The sequence below is a fragment of the Parasteatoda tepidariorum genome, chromosome 11 (assembly GCF_982258835.1).
Source record: "Parasteatoda tepidariorum strain Cologne lab strain chromosome 11, Ptep-v5.0, whole genome shotgun sequence".
In the NCBI taxonomy this organism is placed as follows: Eukaryota; Metazoa; Arthropoda; class Arachnida; order Araneae; family Theridiidae; genus Parasteatoda; species Parasteatoda tepidariorum.
This window is the reverse complement of record NC_141765.1, coordinates 45400639-45414143: the sequence shown is the minus strand read 5'-3', so window position 1 is coordinate 45414143 and position 13505 is coordinate 45400639. Positions and strand designations below refer to the sequence as shown.

The 13505-nt window shown below is 38.7% G+C and overlaps 52 non-coding genes across 52 annotated transcripts; all 52 read left to right on the top strand.

The window, feature by feature from the left end:
• The first annotated feature begins 1 nt into the window (after position 1).
• Positions 2 to 73, top strand: TRNAD-GUC (transfer RNA aspartic acid (anticodon GUC)). Its single transcript has one exon. It is a non-coding gene; the product is annotated as a tRNA-Asp (tRNA).
• Positions 74 to 286: 213 nt separating this feature from the next.
• TRNAF-GAA (transfer RNA phenylalanine (anticodon GAA)) lies at positions 287 to 359 on the top strand. The gene has a single exon. It is a non-coding gene; the product is annotated as a tRNA-Phe (tRNA).
• A 9-nt stretch (positions 360 to 368) lies between these two features.
• Positions 369 to 440, top strand: TRNAD-GUC (transfer RNA aspartic acid (anticodon GUC)). The gene has a single exon. It is a non-coding gene; the product is annotated as a tRNA-Asp (tRNA).
• Positions 441 to 653: 213 nt separating this feature from the next.
• TRNAF-GAA (transfer RNA phenylalanine (anticodon GAA)) lies at positions 654 to 726 on the top strand. The gene has a single exon. It is a non-coding gene; the product is annotated as a tRNA-Phe (tRNA).
• Positions 727 to 735: 9 nt separating this feature from the next.
• TRNAD-GUC (transfer RNA aspartic acid (anticodon GUC)) lies at positions 736 to 807 on the top strand. The gene has a single exon. It is a non-coding gene; the product is annotated as a tRNA-Asp (tRNA).
• A 213-nt stretch (positions 808 to 1020) lies between these two features.
• TRNAF-GAA (transfer RNA phenylalanine (anticodon GAA)) lies at positions 1021 to 1093 on the top strand. Its single transcript has one exon. It is a non-coding gene; the product is annotated as a tRNA-Phe (tRNA).
• Positions 1094 to 1102: 9 nt separating this feature from the next.
• TRNAD-GUC (transfer RNA aspartic acid (anticodon GUC)) lies at positions 1103 to 1174 on the top strand. The gene has a single exon. It is a non-coding gene; the product is annotated as a tRNA-Asp (tRNA).
• A 213-nt stretch (positions 1175 to 1387) lies between these two features.
• Positions 1388 to 1460, top strand: TRNAF-GAA (transfer RNA phenylalanine (anticodon GAA)). The gene has a single exon. It is a non-coding gene; the product is annotated as a tRNA-Phe (tRNA).
• Positions 1461 to 1469: 9 nt separating this feature from the next.
• On the top strand, positions 1470 to 1541 carry TRNAD-GUC (transfer RNA aspartic acid (anticodon GUC)). The gene has a single exon. It is a non-coding gene; the product is annotated as a tRNA-Asp (tRNA).
• Positions 1542 to 1754: 213 nt separating this feature from the next.
• Positions 1755 to 1827, top strand: TRNAF-GAA (transfer RNA phenylalanine (anticodon GAA)). Its single transcript has one exon. It is a non-coding gene; the product is annotated as a tRNA-Phe (tRNA).
• Positions 1828 to 1836: 9 nt separating this feature from the next.
• TRNAD-GUC (transfer RNA aspartic acid (anticodon GUC)) lies at positions 1837 to 1908 on the top strand. Its single transcript has one exon. It is a non-coding gene; the product is annotated as a tRNA-Asp (tRNA).
• Positions 1909 to 2121: 213 nt separating this feature from the next.
• On the top strand, positions 2122 to 2194 carry TRNAF-GAA (transfer RNA phenylalanine (anticodon GAA)). The gene has a single exon. It is a non-coding gene; the product is annotated as a tRNA-Phe (tRNA).
• Positions 2195 to 2203: 9 nt separating this feature from the next.
• TRNAD-GUC (transfer RNA aspartic acid (anticodon GUC)) lies at positions 2204 to 2275 on the top strand. The gene has a single exon. It is a non-coding gene; the product is annotated as a tRNA-Asp (tRNA).
• A 213-nt stretch (positions 2276 to 2488) lies between these two features.
• TRNAF-GAA (transfer RNA phenylalanine (anticodon GAA)) lies at positions 2489 to 2561 on the top strand. The gene has a single exon. It is a non-coding gene; the product is annotated as a tRNA-Phe (tRNA).
• A 9-nt stretch (positions 2562 to 2570) lies between these two features.
• On the top strand, positions 2571 to 2642 carry TRNAD-GUC (transfer RNA aspartic acid (anticodon GUC)). The gene has a single exon. It is a non-coding gene; the product is annotated as a tRNA-Asp (tRNA).
• Positions 2643 to 2855: 213 nt separating this feature from the next.
• On the top strand, positions 2856 to 2928 carry TRNAF-GAA (transfer RNA phenylalanine (anticodon GAA)). Its single transcript has one exon. It is a non-coding gene; the product is annotated as a tRNA-Phe (tRNA).
• A 9-nt stretch (positions 2929 to 2937) lies between these two features.
• On the top strand, positions 2938 to 3009 carry TRNAD-GUC (transfer RNA aspartic acid (anticodon GUC)). Its single transcript has one exon. It is a non-coding gene; the product is annotated as a tRNA-Asp (tRNA).
• A 213-nt stretch (positions 3010 to 3222) lies between these two features.
• TRNAF-GAA (transfer RNA phenylalanine (anticodon GAA)) lies at positions 3223 to 3295 on the top strand. The gene has a single exon. It is a non-coding gene; the product is annotated as a tRNA-Phe (tRNA).
• A 9-nt stretch (positions 3296 to 3304) lies between these two features.
• On the top strand, positions 3305 to 3376 carry TRNAD-GUC (transfer RNA aspartic acid (anticodon GUC)). Its single transcript has one exon. It is a non-coding gene; the product is annotated as a tRNA-Asp (tRNA).
• Positions 3377 to 3589: 213 nt separating this feature from the next.
• TRNAF-GAA (transfer RNA phenylalanine (anticodon GAA)) lies at positions 3590 to 3662 on the top strand. The gene has a single exon. It is a non-coding gene; the product is annotated as a tRNA-Phe (tRNA).
• A 9-nt stretch (positions 3663 to 3671) lies between these two features.
• Positions 3672 to 3743, top strand: TRNAD-GUC (transfer RNA aspartic acid (anticodon GUC)). The gene has a single exon. It is a non-coding gene; the product is annotated as a tRNA-Asp (tRNA).
• A 213-nt stretch (positions 3744 to 3956) lies between these two features.
• Positions 3957 to 4029, top strand: TRNAF-GAA (transfer RNA phenylalanine (anticodon GAA)). The gene has a single exon. It is a non-coding gene; the product is annotated as a tRNA-Phe (tRNA).
• A 9-nt stretch (positions 4030 to 4038) lies between these two features.
• On the top strand, positions 4039 to 4110 carry TRNAD-GUC (transfer RNA aspartic acid (anticodon GUC)). The gene has a single exon. It is a non-coding gene; the product is annotated as a tRNA-Asp (tRNA).
• Positions 4111 to 4323: 213 nt separating this feature from the next.
• Positions 4324 to 4396, top strand: TRNAF-GAA (transfer RNA phenylalanine (anticodon GAA)). The gene has a single exon. It is a non-coding gene; the product is annotated as a tRNA-Phe (tRNA).
• Positions 4397 to 4405: 9 nt separating this feature from the next.
• On the top strand, positions 4406 to 4477 carry TRNAD-GUC (transfer RNA aspartic acid (anticodon GUC)). The gene has a single exon. It is a non-coding gene; the product is annotated as a tRNA-Asp (tRNA).
• A 213-nt stretch (positions 4478 to 4690) lies between these two features.
• Positions 4691 to 4763, top strand: TRNAF-GAA (transfer RNA phenylalanine (anticodon GAA)). Its single transcript has one exon. It is a non-coding gene; the product is annotated as a tRNA-Phe (tRNA).
• A 294-nt stretch (positions 4764 to 5057) lies between these two features.
• Positions 5058 to 5130, top strand: TRNAF-GAA (transfer RNA phenylalanine (anticodon GAA)). The gene has a single exon. It is a non-coding gene; the product is annotated as a tRNA-Phe (tRNA).
• A 9-nt stretch (positions 5131 to 5139) lies between these two features.
• On the top strand, positions 5140 to 5211 carry TRNAD-GUC (transfer RNA aspartic acid (anticodon GUC)). The gene has a single exon. It is a non-coding gene; the product is annotated as a tRNA-Asp (tRNA).
• A 213-nt stretch (positions 5212 to 5424) lies between these two features.
• Positions 5425 to 5497, top strand: TRNAF-GAA (transfer RNA phenylalanine (anticodon GAA)). The gene has a single exon. It is a non-coding gene; the product is annotated as a tRNA-Phe (tRNA).
• Positions 5498 to 5506: 9 nt separating this feature from the next.
• On the top strand, positions 5507 to 5578 carry TRNAD-GUC (transfer RNA aspartic acid (anticodon GUC)). Its single transcript has one exon. It is a non-coding gene; the product is annotated as a tRNA-Asp (tRNA).
• Positions 5579 to 5791: 213 nt separating this feature from the next.
• Positions 5792 to 5864, top strand: TRNAF-GAA (transfer RNA phenylalanine (anticodon GAA)). Its single transcript has one exon. It is a non-coding gene; the product is annotated as a tRNA-Phe (tRNA).
• A 9-nt stretch (positions 5865 to 5873) lies between these two features.
• TRNAD-GUC (transfer RNA aspartic acid (anticodon GUC)) lies at positions 5874 to 5945 on the top strand. Its single transcript has one exon. It is a non-coding gene; the product is annotated as a tRNA-Asp (tRNA).
• Positions 5946 to 6158: 213 nt separating this feature from the next.
• On the top strand, positions 6159 to 6231 carry TRNAF-GAA (transfer RNA phenylalanine (anticodon GAA)). The gene has a single exon. It is a non-coding gene; the product is annotated as a tRNA-Phe (tRNA).
• Positions 6232 to 6240: 9 nt separating this feature from the next.
• Positions 6241 to 6312, top strand: TRNAD-GUC (transfer RNA aspartic acid (anticodon GUC)). The gene has a single exon. It is a non-coding gene; the product is annotated as a tRNA-Asp (tRNA).
• A 213-nt stretch (positions 6313 to 6525) lies between these two features.
• Positions 6526 to 6598, top strand: TRNAF-GAA (transfer RNA phenylalanine (anticodon GAA)). Its single transcript has one exon. It is a non-coding gene; the product is annotated as a tRNA-Phe (tRNA).
• A 9-nt stretch (positions 6599 to 6607) lies between these two features.
• TRNAD-GUC (transfer RNA aspartic acid (anticodon GUC)) lies at positions 6608 to 6679 on the top strand. Its single transcript has one exon. It is a non-coding gene; the product is annotated as a tRNA-Asp (tRNA).
• A 213-nt stretch (positions 6680 to 6892) lies between these two features.
• On the top strand, positions 6893 to 6965 carry TRNAF-GAA (transfer RNA phenylalanine (anticodon GAA)). The gene has a single exon. It is a non-coding gene; the product is annotated as a tRNA-Phe (tRNA).
• A 9-nt stretch (positions 6966 to 6974) lies between these two features.
• On the top strand, positions 6975 to 7046 carry TRNAD-GUC (transfer RNA aspartic acid (anticodon GUC)). Its single transcript has one exon. It is a non-coding gene; the product is annotated as a tRNA-Asp (tRNA).
• A 213-nt stretch (positions 7047 to 7259) lies between these two features.
• TRNAF-GAA (transfer RNA phenylalanine (anticodon GAA)) lies at positions 7260 to 7332 on the top strand. Its single transcript has one exon. It is a non-coding gene; the product is annotated as a tRNA-Phe (tRNA).
• Positions 7333 to 7341: 9 nt separating this feature from the next.
• TRNAD-GUC (transfer RNA aspartic acid (anticodon GUC)) lies at positions 7342 to 7413 on the top strand. The gene has a single exon. It is a non-coding gene; the product is annotated as a tRNA-Asp (tRNA).
• Positions 7414 to 7626: 213 nt separating this feature from the next.
• On the top strand, positions 7627 to 7699 carry TRNAF-GAA (transfer RNA phenylalanine (anticodon GAA)). The gene has a single exon. It is a non-coding gene; the product is annotated as a tRNA-Phe (tRNA).
• Positions 7700 to 7708: 9 nt separating this feature from the next.
• Positions 7709 to 7780, top strand: TRNAD-GUC (transfer RNA aspartic acid (anticodon GUC)). Its single transcript has one exon. It is a non-coding gene; the product is annotated as a tRNA-Asp (tRNA).
• A 213-nt stretch (positions 7781 to 7993) lies between these two features.
• Positions 7994 to 8066, top strand: TRNAF-GAA (transfer RNA phenylalanine (anticodon GAA)). Its single transcript has one exon. It is a non-coding gene; the product is annotated as a tRNA-Phe (tRNA).
• A 9-nt stretch (positions 8067 to 8075) lies between these two features.
• Positions 8076 to 8147, top strand: TRNAD-GUC (transfer RNA aspartic acid (anticodon GUC)). Its single transcript has one exon. It is a non-coding gene; the product is annotated as a tRNA-Asp (tRNA).
• Positions 8148 to 8360: 213 nt separating this feature from the next.
• Positions 8361 to 8433, top strand: TRNAF-GAA (transfer RNA phenylalanine (anticodon GAA)). Its single transcript has one exon. It is a non-coding gene; the product is annotated as a tRNA-Phe (tRNA).
• Positions 8434 to 8442: 9 nt separating this feature from the next.
• Positions 8443 to 8514, top strand: TRNAD-GUC (transfer RNA aspartic acid (anticodon GUC)). Its single transcript has one exon. It is a non-coding gene; the product is annotated as a tRNA-Asp (tRNA).
• Positions 8515 to 8728: 214 nt separating this feature from the next.
• On the top strand, positions 8729 to 8801 carry TRNAF-GAA (transfer RNA phenylalanine (anticodon GAA)). Its single transcript has one exon. It is a non-coding gene; the product is annotated as a tRNA-Phe (tRNA).
• Positions 8802 to 8810: 9 nt separating this feature from the next.
• On the top strand, positions 8811 to 8882 carry TRNAD-GUC (transfer RNA aspartic acid (anticodon GUC)). Its single transcript has one exon. It is a non-coding gene; the product is annotated as a tRNA-Asp (tRNA).
• Positions 8883 to 9095: 213 nt separating this feature from the next.
• On the top strand, positions 9096 to 9168 carry TRNAF-GAA (transfer RNA phenylalanine (anticodon GAA)). The gene has a single exon. It is a non-coding gene; the product is annotated as a tRNA-Phe (tRNA).
• A 9-nt stretch (positions 9169 to 9177) lies between these two features.
• On the top strand, positions 9178 to 9249 carry TRNAD-GUC (transfer RNA aspartic acid (anticodon GUC)). Its single transcript has one exon. It is a non-coding gene; the product is annotated as a tRNA-Asp (tRNA).
• Positions 9250 to 9462: 213 nt separating this feature from the next.
• Positions 9463 to 9535, top strand: TRNAF-GAA (transfer RNA phenylalanine (anticodon GAA)). The gene has a single exon. It is a non-coding gene; the product is annotated as a tRNA-Phe (tRNA).
• A 9-nt stretch (positions 9536 to 9544) lies between these two features.
• TRNAD-GUC (transfer RNA aspartic acid (anticodon GUC)) lies at positions 9545 to 9616 on the top strand. Its single transcript has one exon. It is a non-coding gene; the product is annotated as a tRNA-Asp (tRNA).
• The last annotated feature ends 3889 nt before the right edge of the window (positions 9617 to 13505 follow it).

The following is a 13505-nucleotide window of genomic DNA, read 5'->3' as shown; positions in this document are numbered from 1 at the left end:
CTCCTCGGTAGTATAGTGGTCAGTATCCCCGCCTGTCACGCGGGAGACCGGGGTTCGATTCCCCGCCGGGGAGAGCATTTTACCCAACAAAGAGCTGGCTTATTTTTTTAAGTAAGAAATCCGAATTAGAAACTTTTTCATTCTCGTTACATTGCGTTTTAAATTGTTAAATAGAATAGCTGGGTATAGTTCTATCTTCACGATCGAAATTTAGTGGTACTGGCAGACTTAACATTAATACACGCTTCGTCAATATGTGAAATAAAAATATTTCTTGCGTTGGTGTGCCGAAATAGCTCAGTAGGGAGAGCGTTAGACTGAAGATCTAAAGGTCCCTGGTTCGATCCCGGGTTTCGGCATTGCTCTGCTCCTCGGTAGTATAGTGGTCAGTATCCCCGCCTGTCACGCGGGAGACCGGGGTTCGATTCCCCGCCGGGGAGAGCATTTTACCCAACAAAGAGCTGGCTTATTTTTTTATGTAAGAAATCCGAATTAGAAACTTTTTCATTCTCGTTACATTGCGTTTTAAATTGTTAAATAGAATAGCTGGGTATAGTTCTATCTTCACGATCGAAATTTAGTGGTACTGGCAGACTTAACATTAATACACGCTTCGTCAATATGTGAAATAAAAATATTTCTTGCGTTAGTGTGCCGAAATAGCTCAGTTGGGAGAGCGTTAGACTGAAGATCTAAAGGTCCCTGGTTCGATCCCGGGTTTCGGCATTGCTCTGCTCCTCGGTAGTATAGTGGTCAGTATCCCCGCCTGTCACGCGGGAGACCGGGGTTCGATTCCCCGCCGGGGAGAGCATTTTACCCAACAAAGAGCTGGCTTATTTTTTTAAGTAAGAAATCCGAATTAGAAACTTTTTCATTCTCGTTACATTGCGTTTTAAATTGTTAAATAGAATAGCTGGGTATAGTTCTATCTTCACGATCGAAATTTAGTGGTACTGGCAGACTTAACATTAATACACGCTTCGTCAATATGTGAAATAAAAATATTTCTTGCGTTGGTGTGCCGAAATAGCTCAGTAGGGAGAGCGTTAGACTGAAGATCTAAAGGTCCCTGGTTCGATCCCGGGTTTCGGCATTGCTCTGCTCCTCGGTAGTATAGTGGTCAGTATCCCCGCCTGTCACGCGGGAGACCGGGGTTCGATTCCCCGCCGGGGAGAGCATTTTACCCAACAAAGAGCTGGCTTATTTTTTTAAGTAAGAAATCCGAATTAGAAACTTTTTCATTCTCGTTACATTGCGTTTTAAATTGTTAAATAGAATAGCTGGGTATAGTTCTATCTTCACGATCGAAATTTAGTGGTACTGGCAGACTTAACATTAATACACGCTTCGTCAATATGTGAAATAAAAATATTTCTTGCGTTGGTGTGCCGAAATAGCTCAGTTGGGAGAGCGTTAGACTGAAGATCTAAAGGTCCCTGGTTCGATCCCGGGTTTCGGCATTGCTCTGCTCCTCGGTAGTATAGTGGTCAGTATCCCCGCCTGTCACGCGGGAGACCGGGGTTCGATTCCCCGCCGGGGAGAGCATTTTACCCAACAAAGAGCTGGCTTATTTTTTTAAGTAAGAAATCCGAATTAGAAACTTTTTCATTCTCGTTACATTGCGTTTTAAATTGTTAAATAGAATAGCTGGGTATAGTTCTATCTTCACGATCGAAATTTAGTGGTACTGGCAGACTTAACATTAATACACGCTTCGTCAATATGTGAAATAAAAATATTTCTTGCGTTAGTGTGCCGAAATAGCTCAGTTGGGAGAGCGTTAGACTGAAGATCTAAAGGTCCCTGGTTCGATCCCGGGTTTCGGCATTGCTCTGCTCCTCGGTAGTATAGTGGTCAGTATCCCCGCCTGTCACGCGGGAGACCGGGGTTCGATTCCCCGCCGGGGAGAGCATTTTACCCAACAAAGAGCTGGCTTATTTTTTTAAGTAAGAAATCCGAATTAGAAACTTTTTCATTCTCGTTACATTGCGTTTTAAATTGTTAAATAGAATAGCTGGGTATAGTTCTATCTTCACGATCGAAATTTAGTGGTACTGGCAGACTTAACATTAATACACGCTTCGTCAATATGTGAAATAAAAATATTTCTTGCGTTAGTGTGCCGAAATAGCTCAGTTGGGAGAGCGTTAGACTGAAGATCTAAAGGTCCCTGGTTCGATCCCGGGTTTCGGCATTGCTCTGCTCCTCGGTAGTATAGTGGTCAGTATCCCCGCCTGTCACGCGGGAGACCGGGGTTCGATTCCCCGCCGGGGAGAGCATTTTACCCAACAAAGAGCTGGCTTATTTTTTTAAGTAAGAAATCCGAATTAGAAACTTTTTCATTCTCGTTACATTGCGTTTTAAATTGTTAAATAGAATAGCTGGGTATAGTTCTATCTTCACGATCGAAATTTAGTGGTACTGGCAGACTTAACATTAATACACGCTTCGTCAATATGTGAAATAAAAATATTTCTTGCGTTGGTGTGCCGAAATAGCTCAGTAGGGAGAGCGTTAGACTGAAGATCTAAAGGTCCCTGGTTCGATCCCGGGTTTCGGCATTGCTCTGCTCCTCGGTAGTATAGTGGTCAGTATCCCCGCCTGTCACGCGGGAGACCGGGGTTCGATTCCCCGCCGGGGAGAGCATTTTACCCAACAAAGAGCTGGCTTATTTTTTTATGTAAGAAATCCGAATTAGAAACTTTTTCATTCTCGTTACATTGCGTTTTAAATTGTTAAATAGAATAGCTGGGTATAGTTCTATCTTCACGATCGAAATTTAGTGGTACTGGCAGACTTAACATTAATACACGCTTCGTCAATATGTGAAATAAAAATATTTCTTGCGTTAGTGTGCCGAAATAGCTCAGTTGGGAGAGCGTTAGACTGAAGATCTAAAGGTCCCTGGTTCGATCCCGGGTTTCGGCATTGCTCTGCTCCTCGGTAGTATAGTGGTCAGTATCCCCGCCTGTCACGCGGGAGACCGGGGTTCGATTCCCCGCCGGGGAGAGCATTTTACCCAACAAAGAGCTGGCTTATTTTTTTAAGTAAGAAATCCGAATTAGAAACTTTTTCATTCTCGTTACATTGCGTTTTAAATTGTTAAATAGAATAGCTGGGTATAGTTCTATCTTCACGATCGAAATTTAGTGGTACTGGCAGACTTAACATTAATACACGCTTCGTCAATATGTGAAATAAAAATATTTCTTGCGTTGGTGTGCCGAAATAGCTCAGTTGGGAGAGCGTTAGACTGAAGAACTAAAGGTCCCTGGTTCGATCCCGGGTTTCGGCATTGCTCTGCTCCTCGGTAGTATAGTGGTCAGTATCCCCGCCTGTCACGCGGGAGACCGGGGTTCGATTCCCCGCCGGGGAGAGCATTTTACCCAACAAAGAGCTGGCTTATTTTTTTAAGTAAGAAATCCGAATTAGAAACTTTTTCATTCTCGTTACATTGCGTTTTAAATTGTTAAATAGAATAGCTGGGTATAGTTCTATCTTCACGATCGAAATTTAGTGGTACTGGCAGACTTAACATTAATAAACGCTTCGTCAATATGTGAAATAAAAATATTTCTTGCGTTGGTGTGCCGAAATAGCTCAGTAGGGAGAGCGTTAGACTGAAGATCTAAAGGTCCCTGGTTCGATCCCGGGTTTCGGCATTGCTCTGCTCCTCGGTAGTATAGTGGTCAGTATCCCCGCCTGTCACGCGGGAGACCGGGGTTCGATTCCCCGCAGGGGAGAGCATTTTACCCAACAAAGAGCTGGCTTATTTTTTTAAGTAAGAAATCCGAATTAGAAACTTTTTCATTCTCGTTACATTGCGTTTTAAATTGTTAAATAGAATAGCTGGGTATAGTTCTATCTTCACGATCGAAATTTAGTGGTACTGGCAGACTTAACATTAATACACGCTTCGTCAATATGTGAAATAAAAATATTTCTTGCGTTGGTGTGCCGAAATAGCTCAGTTGGGAGAGCGTTAGACTGAAGATCTAAAGGTCCCTGGTTCGATCCCGGGTTTCGGCATTGCTCTGCTCCTCGGTAGTATAGTGGTCAGTATCCCCGCCTGTCACGCGGGAGACCGGGGTTCGATTCCCCGCCGGGGAGAGCATTTTACCCAACAAAGAGCTGGCTTATTTTTTTAAGTAAGAAATCCGAATTAGAAACTTTTTCATTCTCGTTACATTGCGTTTTAAATTGTTAAATAGAATAGCTGGGTATAGTTCTATCTTCACGATCGAAATTTAGTGGTACTGGCAGACTTAACATTAATACACGCTTCGTCAATATGTGAAATAAAAATATTTCTTGCGTTGGTGTGCCGAAATAGCTCAGTTGGGAGAGCGTTAGACTGAAGATCTAAAGGTCCCTGGTTCGATCCCGGGTTTCGGCATTGCTCTGCTCCTCGGTAGTATAGTGGTCAGTATCCCCGCCTGTCACGCGGGAGACCGGGGTTCGATTCCCCGCCGGGGAGAGCATTTTACCCAACAAAGAGCTGGCTTATTTTTTTATGTAAGAAATCCGAATTAGAAACTTTTTCATTCTCGTTACATTGCGTTTTAAATTGTTAAATAGAATAGCTGGGTATAGTTCTATCTTCACGATCGAAATTTAGTGGTACTGGCAGACTTAACATTAATACACGCTTCGTCAATATGTGAAATAAAAATATTTCTTGCGTTGGTGTGCCGAAATAGCTCAGTTGGGAGAGCGTTAGACTGAAGATCTAAAGGTCCCTGGTTCGATCCCGGGTTTCGGCATTGCTCTGCTCCTCGGTAGTATAGTGGTCAGTATCCCCGCCTGTCACGCGGGAGACCTTGGTTCGATTCCCCGCCGGGGAGAGCATTTTACCCAACAAAGAGCTGGCTTATTTTTTTAAGTAAGAAATCCGAATTAGAAACTTTTTCATTCTCGTTACATTGCGTTTTAAATTGTTAAATAGAATAGCTGGGTATAGTTCTATCTTGACGATCGAAATGTAGTGGTACTGGCAGACTTAACATTAATACACGCTTCGTCAATATGTGAAATAAAAATATTTCTTGCGTTGGTGTGCCGAAATAGCTCAGTTGGGAGAGCGTTAGACTGAAGATCTAAAGGTCCCTGGTTCGATCCCGGGTTTCGGCATTGCTCTGCTCCTCGGTAGTATAGTGGTCAGTATCCCCGCCTGTCACGCGGGAGACCGGGGTTCGATTCCCCGCCGGGGAGAGCATTTTACCCAACAAAGAGCTGGCTTATTTTTTTAAGTAAGAAATCCGAATTAGAAACTTTTTCTTTCTCGTTACATTGCGTTTTAAATTGTTAAATAGAATAGCTGGGTATAGTTCTATCTTCACGATCGAAATTTAGTGGTACTGGAAGACTTAACATTAATACACGCTTCGTCAATATGTGAAATAAAAATATTTCTTGCGTTGGTGTGCCGAAATAGCTCAGTTGGGAGAGCGTTAGACTGAAGATCTAAAGGTCCCTGGTTCGATCCCGGGTTTCGGCATTGCTCTGCTCCTCGGTAGTATAGTGGTCAGTATCCCCGCCTGTCACGCGGGAGACCGGGGTTCGATTCCCCGCCGGGGAGAGCATTTTACCCAACAAAGAGCTGGCTTATTTTTTTAAGTAAGAAATCCGAATTAGAAACTTTTTCTTTCTCGTTACATTGCGTTTTAAATTGTTAAATAGAATAGCTGGGTATAGTTCTATCTTCACGATCGAAATTTAGTGGTACTGGCAGACTTAACATTAATACACGCTTCGTCAATATGTGAAATAAAAATATTTCTTGCGTTGGTGTGCCGAAATAGCTCAGTTGGGAGAGCGTTAGACTGAAGATCTAAAGGTCCCTGGTTCGATCCCGGGTTTCGGCATTGCTCTACTCCTCGGAAGTATAGTGGTCAGTATCCCCGCCTGTCACGCGGGAGACCGGGGTTCGATTCCCCGCCGGGGAGAGCATTTTACCCAACAAAGAGCTGGCTTATTTTTTTAAGTAAGAAATCCGAATTAGAAACTTTTTCTTTCTCGTTACATTGCGTTTTAAATTGTTAAATAGAATAGCTGGGTATAGTTCTATCTTCACGATCGAAATTTAGTGGTACTGGCAGACTTAACATTAATACACGCTTCGTCAATATGTGAAATAAAAATATTTCTTGCGTTGGTGTGCCGAAATAGCTCAGTTGGGAGAGCGTTAGACTGAAGTTCTAAAGGTCCCTGGTTCGATCCCGGGTTTCGGCATTGCTCTGCTCCTCGGTAGTATAGTGGTCAGTATCCCCGCCTGTCACGCGGGAGATCGGGGTTCGATTCCTCGCCGGGGAGAGCATTTTACCCAACAAAGAGCTGGCTTATTTTTTTAAGTGAGAAATCCGAATTAGAAACTTTTTCTTTCTCGTTAAATTGCGTTTTAAATTGTTAAATAGAATAGCTGGGTATAGTTCTATCTTCACGATCGAAATGTAGTGGTACTGGCAGACTTAACATTAATACACGCTTCGTCAATATGTGAAATAAAAATATTTCGTGCGTTGGTGTGCCGAAATAGCTCAGTTGGGAGAGCGTTAGACTGAAGATCTAAAGGTCCCTGGTTCGATCCCGGGTTTCGGCATTGTTCTGCTCCTCGGTAGTATAGTGGTCAGTATCCCCGCCTGTCACGCGGGAGACCGGGGTTCGATTCCCCGCCGGGGAGAGCATTTTACCCAACAAAGAGCTGGCTTATTTTTTTAAGTGAGAAATCCGAATTAGAAACTTTTTCTTTCTCGTTACATTGCGTTTTAAATTGTTAAATAGAATAGCTGGGTATAGTTCTATCTTCACGATCGAAATGTAGTGGTACTGGCAGACTTAACATTAATACACGCTTCGTCAATATGTGAAATAAAAATATTTCTTGCGTTGGTGTGCTGAAATAGCTCAGTTGGGAGAGCGTTAGACTGAAGATCTAAAGATCCCGGGTTCGATCCCGGGTTTCGGCATTGCTCTGCTCCTCGGTAGTATAGTGGTCAGTATCCCCGCCTGTCACGCGGGAGACCGGGGTTCGATTCCCCGCCGGGGAGAGCATTTTACCCAACAAAGAGCTGGCTTATTTTTTTAAGTAAGAAATCCGAATTAGAAACTTTTTCTTTCTCGTTACATTGCGTTTTAAATTGTTAAATAGAATAGCTGGGTATAGTTCTATCTTCACGATCGAAATTTAGTGGTACTGGCAGACTTAACATTAATACACGCTTCGTCAATATGTGAAATAAAAATATTTCTTGCGTTGGTGTGCCGAAATAGCTCAGTTGGGAGAGCGTTAGACTGAAGATCTAAAGGTCCCTGGTTCGATGCCGGGTTTCGGCATTGCTCTGCTCCTCGGTAGTATAGTGGTCAGTATCCCCGCCTGTCACGCGGGAGACCGGGGTTCGATTCCCCGCCGGGGAGAGCATTTTACCCAACAAAGAGCTGGCTTATTTTTTTAAGTAAGAAATCCGAATTAAAAACTTTTTCTTTCTCGTTACATTGCGTTTTAAATTGTTAAATAGAATAGCTGGGTATAGTTCTATCTTCACGATCGAAATTTAGTGGTACTGGCAGACTTAACATTAATACACGCTTCGTCAATATGTGAAATAAAAATATTTCTTGCGTTGGTGTGCCGAAATAGCTCAGTCGGGAGAGCGTTAGACTGAAGATCTAAAGGTCCCTGGTTCGATCCCGGGTATCGGCATTGCTCTGCTTCTCGGTAGTATAGTGGTCAGTATCCCTGCCTGTCACGCGGGAGACCGGGGTTCGATTCCCCGCCGGGGAGAGCATTTTACCCAACAAAGAGCTGGCTTATTTTTTTATGTAAGAAATCCGAATTAGAAACTTTTTCTTTCTCGTTACATTGCGTTTTAAATTGTTAAATAGAATAGCTGGGTATAGTTCTATCTTCACGATCGAAATTTAGTGGTACTGGCAGACTTAACATTAATACACGCTTCGTCAATATGTGAAATAAAAATATTTCTTGCGTTGGTGTGCCGAAATAGCTCAGTTGGGAGAGCGTTAGACTGAAGATCTAAAGGTCCCTGGTTCGATCCCGGGTTTCGGCATTGCTCTGCTCCTCGGTAGTGTAGTGGTCAGTATCCCCGCCTGTCACGCGGGAGACCGGGGTTTGATTCCCCGCCGGGGAGAGCATTTTACCCAACAAAGAGCTGGCTTATTTTTGTAAGTAAGAAATCCGAATTAGAAACTTTTTCTTTCTCGTTACATTGCGTTTTAAATTGTTAAATAGAATAGCTGGGTATAGTTCTATCTTCACGATCGAAATTTAGTGGTACTGGCAGACATAACATTAATACACGCTTCGTCAATATGTGAAATAAAAATATTTCTTGCGTTGGTGTGCCGAAAAATCTCAGTTGGGAGAGCGTTAGACTGAAGATCTAAAGGTCCCTGGTTCGATCCCGGGTTTCGGCATTGCTCTGCTCCTCGGTAGTATAGTGGTCAGTATCCCCGCCTGTCACGCGGGAGACCGGGGTTCGACTCCCCGCCGGGGAGAGCATTTTACCCAACAAAGAGCTGGCTTATTTTTTTAAGTAAGAAATCCGAATTAGAAACTTTTTTTTTTCTCGTTACATTGCGTTTTAAATTGTTAAATAGAATAGCTGGGTATAGTTCTATCTTCACGATCGAAATTTAGTGGTACTGGCAGACTTAACATTAATACACGCTTCGTCAATATGTGAAATAAAAATATTTCTTGCGTTGGTGTGCCGAAATAGCTCAGTTGGGAGAGCGTTAGACTGAAGATCTAAAGGTCCCTGGTTCGATGCCGGGTTTCGGCATTGCTCTGCTCCTCGGTAGTATAGTGGTCCGTATCCCCGCCTGTCACGCGGGAGACCGGGGTTCGATTCCCCGCCGGGGAGAGCATTTTACCCAACAAAGAGCTGGCTTATTTTTTTAAGTAAGAAATCCGAATTAGAAACTTTTTCTTTCTCGTTACATTGCGTTTTAAATTGTTAAATAGAATAGCTGGGTATAGTTCTATCTTCACGATCGAAATTTAGTGGTACTGGCAGACTTAACATTAATACACGCTTCGTCAATATGTGAAATAAAAATATTTCTTGCGTTGGTGTGCCGAAATAGCTCAGTTGGGAGAGCGTTAGACTGAAGATCTAAAGGTCCCTGGTTCGATCCCGGGTTTCGGCATTGCTCTGCTCCTGGGTAGTATAGTGGTCAGTATCCCCGCCTGTCACGCGGGAGACCGGGGTTCGATTCCCCGCCGGGGAATGCATTTTACCCAACAAAGAGCAGGCTTATTTTTTTAAGTTAGAAATCCGAATTAGAAACTTTTTCTTTCTCGTTACATTGCGTTTTAAATTGTTAAATAGAATAGCTGGGTATAGTTCTATCTTCACGATCGAAATTTAGTGGTACTGGCAGACTTAACATTAATACACGCTTCGTCAATATGTGAAATAAAAATATTTCTTGCGTTGGTGTGCCGAAATAGCTCAGTTGGGAGAGCGTTAGACTGAAGATCTAAAGGTCCCTGGTTCGATCCCGTGTTTCGGCATTGCTATGCTCCTCGGTAGTATAGTGGTCAGTATCCCCGCCTGTCACGCGGGAGACCGGGGTTCGATTCCCCGCCGGGGAGAGCATTTTACCCAACAAAGAGCTGGCTTATTTTTTAAGTAAGAAATCCGAATTAGAAACTTTTTCTTTCTTTTTACATTGTGTGTGTGTGTTGTTACAGTGTGTTTTCGATGCTGTACTCCTCGTAGCTTTCCCGAGTCCCTTTTTATGGAAGCTCCATGCATATTCTTTTTAAAAATGTAATCCGGATTTGTTTTTCTTCTTCCTTGCCTTAGATGTCGAGATTTTTCATTTTAACAATGTTTATGACGCATTTGTCAATGTGCAGACCGAACATATGAGGAGATAGGTAGAGGGAGGTAAATATTTGCCGTTGCTTGCAGACTGTTTTGACTTGTTGCGCAGATAGAATGTGAAGATGATTGATAGAATGAATATTTTTTTTTACTTTGTTTTTCTACGTAGCATTTCATTGGAATTTAATTATTCAATTTTGGATCTATGTTTGAATTTTACGACGTTTTTTTTCTGCGGAGTGATTGTTTTGGTTAGGCGTTTTTATTTTGTGAAGTGGTTATAAGTCGAAATTGTAGGAGTCTAATGCTGAGATTTCTTTAAAAATTTATTCAGTTTGCTTTATAGGGATATGGGTGTGTAAATTTCTTTATAGTTTCTTTGCTGAGTTAGTTGCGAAAACTGAAGTTTTGTTATGCTTAGTACTTTTTGTAGAAATTTGTGTGTTTTGATTCTGACCATTTCTGGATTAGATATTTCAATTATGATATCGTCAAACGGAAGATTCTTAATATTTATGGATTGCTCGAGTGATTAGTCATGTTCTTAACTTGAAGATATTTGAAAATGGATTTCTGTCTAGCTGCTTGGTGAGTTTTTCTTTGTTTTTTTAAAATTACATTTTGAGGATTTTAGGTTGTATTTTTTACGTTTTATGCATTTACAAATCTGTTGTCTTTTGGCAATGTATTCTTATTAATTTGCAGTGTTATTTAATTTTTGTAATGTTTAAAATATGTGTTTGTTATGTAAAATTCATCTAAAATGACTGCTAATTCTTTTCAAATCTCTTGCTTTGGGGTTATGATTCGTTATTGATCTCTGGGTTCCCCCAGTCTGGACATTTTTTTAAAGTGGTAGCAAAAGTGAGATAAATCTGGGTCTTTTAAGCAACCAATGAATATTTAATTTAAAGGAAATATTTAAAAATGCAAAAAGTTAACTCTGGAATAATTTTGTACTTCACAATTGAAAGAATAATTTAAGTATTTTTTAGTAGTCTTGAAAAACTGTAGCTACAACTCATTTATTATTTCCAGGTAACACTGGAGGTGCAGTATTTTATTTTTTAATTTATATAATGTTGAAATTAATGTTTCTTTAAGGTTAAATGTCTATGTTTTTAATCTAATTGCTGATGCTTTTTAAGGATAAGTACCATTGCCTGGTATGCATTTGCCCGGTATACCCTACACTGACGTTTTCTTAAGGTGTATCTCCCTACTCTGCTGCTTAAAATTGGCAGCAATGCAAGAGAACTTCAATAGGGAAGCAATATCTGTTTCTGTTTTCGGCATCGGATGCAAACGCATAACGAAGTAGTTGTCAGGGGGGCTAATATTTGTATTAGATATGCATTATTTATGAAATATATTTCACTAAAACATGCATTAATGTTTTGTGCTGAAAAATTATCGTAAGACAAACGAACTTTATTTGGGTCTCAATATGTGATTCCGTTTTCGGCTTGTGACGAACATCGGACCTAGATGCCCTCCAAATGTATTCTTTTTTTTTTAAGTGTCATTTAAAAATTAAGTGATTATTTCTGTAAAAATGTAGCCATATATATAATGATGTAATGGTCATTAAGAAAATCTATCAGGACTGTTGAAATAGCGATATTTTCAGATTTTAAGTTAAAAACCTCCTGTCCATTTAAAAAAACTTTGTTAACATCGCTACTCCGGTACTGAGTTGTAAAATTTTCTAAAAATAGCAGTAAAGTATATGTGACTATTTTGGTGAAGAAGTGCCCTAATATGTTGATAAAGTGAGCATTTCAAACAATTATTAAAAGAATTTCCACAGTGGAACATCATCTTAAAATGTTTTCGTTAATAATTTTATATTTAGTTAAAAATGTACCACAGGCTAAAAAAACAGAAAAAACATTCTTCAACATTAGTTAATTAAAAATTAATATATTATGTATCCTCATAATTGAAAAATGCAATTTACGATTCAATTTTGAACTTAAGTAATAACGATCTCATATGAATAAAAGCTAAAAAAAAATCACAATAGTTGTCCCATCTAGTTGTTCATTTAAATAAAGATTTCATTTATAACTTTTATCTTGTCGCAATTTTTTTTTTCTAGTATTGAGTCTAGACATTTTTAGGTACATTTTAACTAAAATAGGATCTTTCAAATAGCTTAGTTATGCAAACATAACTGAAAAATTACATTCCTGAGAAAAAAATTTTCTCAGGGGAAAATAATAACTTGTAAGCTACAAAAAGTTTTTATGACAGATGGCTCCCTCTATTGTTGGAGAAAAGCACAAAAATCTATGGCATTAAATGAATTACAAATAAAAATATTTAAGAGATTGGATTGAAAAAAAAAAAAATAAATACTTTACAAAAAAATCTAGAATAAGATAAAATTGAAAAAAAAGCTCTTCATAAAAGTAGAGAACAAATGCAATACATTTTGATTCATTGCTGTGAAGTAGGTACCGTTTAGCACTGGTTGGAAATATTTCCCTCAAAAAAATTAAATTATATATTTTTGCCTCAAAAAAGTTTAGCAACTTTTTAAATAAGCTTTTTTATAAGTGTCCATTGTATATTTGACAACTTTTTCGTTAAAGTTTACTTATCAATTTTTACTGTGATTCCCGGAAATATTTACGACTGAAAATCAGAGCTATAGTGTACTGTTTTAAAAATGGAGTAAAGAAAAAAAATTAAATGAAAAAATCAGAAGTTCCGGAGCCCAAATGTTTCTTAATTGTCAATAATGACAGCTTATTTTTTATTGATATTCATTTTTTTTTTAAAAAATTGCCTCCCAGTAGTAAAATGTAAGCTTTTCTGTTTAACGTCTTCAGAATTTGTAGAAAAATAACATTTGGAAAACTTTCTTCTACACACATTTACAGGCTTGAGAATGCAAAAGTATTTTGTAATTAATTATTATGTTTAAAAATGTGTTTTTATTATTTTTTATTTCTTATTATTCCTCAAGTTACATTAATACAAGAATAAAACAGGCAAAAAACATAAAAATAAAGTAAAACAAAACAACAATGTAATAAATGCTTAAAATTTCTGATCAGTTTAATTGCTATTTCATCTAAACTTTTTCCCCCCAATATTTCGAGTATATAAAAAAAAACATTTTCATATTAAATATTTTATAATATTAAATATGTATTATATTAAATATATTATATATTTCATTTAAGCATTGATAACCATAAATATACCATAAATATAACATACCATAAATATTTATTATAGAATCATTTCCACACACATTTACATTAAAAAAAACATTTTTAATTAATGTATGAATAATAGTTCTGATAGTCTTTTCTTTTTAAATATTTTTTGTTCACTTGTATAACGTATAACTTTATTGCATTAATTGTTTCTCCAAAATCATGTGATTTAGGAGTTTGCCTCAAATATATAAACTTTTGTACACGCTATAATGACGCAAGATCAATTTATTCATTTAGAGAATTAAATATTTTCTGGTGCAATATTTTTATTAAAATGTTTATATATATATATATAATATATTCTGGCATAATATATGATGATACAATGAACTTTCTGCAATGCTTTTGGAACTTATCAATATTATCAGATAAATATTTACTATCCGTGACCATTTTCAAATAGTACTTTTAATATTTGCTT